Raw genomic sequence first — 1,455 nt, 5'->3', positions numbered from 1 at the left:
TGTCTCATAACCAAATCTTGTGTCTCAAGCCACTTAATCATCCGGTAAAAAGTCAGTTGTAGTCAATTTCACGTAAAATTAATAGTTGAAAGTTGTTAAATAATTTGACTTATTTAATTAAATTTTCATCTAATAACTTTTAATTATCAATTTTACGTAAAGTTGACTGTACTTAAAACTAAGTACTGTCATCTTTTTTTTTACATATATACGATATGTTTAATTTTAACATATTTAACACATAAAAAAATTTATATAATTATTTAATTAAATTTATATATTTAAATAAATTAATTTTTTAAAATAAAAAAAAAATTATAAAGTAAAAAATTAAATATGTAATCGTCATTAAATTAAAATAACAGGACTTATTATGTAGGATGAAAGTTACAATTAAATAGTGATTAATCTTTTGTTTTATCTTTTTATTAATTTTTTCTCTTCAAAAAATTCAAATTTCATTTGGATAAATGAGTTTAAAAGTTAATTATTTTGATAATATAGTAATACATGATTGAATATATGGATAAAAAAGTATTTACATAAAAATTAAATTCATATATGATTAGGTTGATAATTTTCAAAATATAATTTCTTTGTTCTCTTTATAGTTTATTTTGGATGTTGAAAATGAAACCATTGTATCAATCAATGCATTACTTATTTCTTAGTCATATTAAACTTGTTGGTTCACCTAAAAAAAAAGGAACACCGGTTGGTTAACATCAAATTGAGTGGGTTGCATTCCAAAAACAAAATAATTATTGGAATCTTAAGAGAGAAAAAAAAGGGGACTAGTTGTCCACGTGAAATACAAGAATACGCGTCTCACGTGTGACGCAATAAATTAAATTTTATCATTGATCATCAGATTCATTACTAAACCTTCATTAGTAGTAGTAGGAGCAGTTTCTAGTGTTATTTTACTAATCTATTTAATTAAGTATTAAAATTAACCAATTTAGGTTGGCCGAACAGTTAGTTTATTGGTTCATTTAAATAAGTAGCAAAAATTCAAATCCCACTTTTGTACATCCAACAATTTATTAATTATTTATAAATTTTTAAATAAAGTTCAAATTCACGATAAATTAATTTTTAACTTATCAGACGAAAAAATACTGTAAAAAATATTATATTGATAGTATTATTTTAATTTTAAAAGAATAAAAAAATAAGAAGTTAAAAAAGAATAAACTCAAATTAATGTTAAAGAATTTCAGAAAAGATATTTTGATTTCTGACAAACTTTTATTCTATAGAAAATTTTAAAATAATATCTTTTAAATAAATAAATTTATAATAGTTTGTTATGAGAAAATAAAATTTTTACAAACACATTCTAAAATAAATTAGAACGGCTGTAAAATAATAAAAAAAAGGAACTATTAAATAAATTTATTGGAGATCAAAGTTTACAATATAAAAAAATTAGAATTAAATTTTGGGTGTTTA

Source organism: Arachis duranensis, chromosome 3 (genome assembly GCF_000817695.3).
Source record: "Arachis duranensis cultivar V14167 chromosome 3, aradu.V14167.gnm2.J7QH, whole genome shotgun sequence".
Taxonomy (NCBI): domain Eukaryota; kingdom Viridiplantae; phylum Streptophyta; class Magnoliopsida; order Fabales; family Fabaceae; genus Arachis; species Arachis duranensis.
This window is presented reverse-complemented; position numbering follows the sequence as displayed.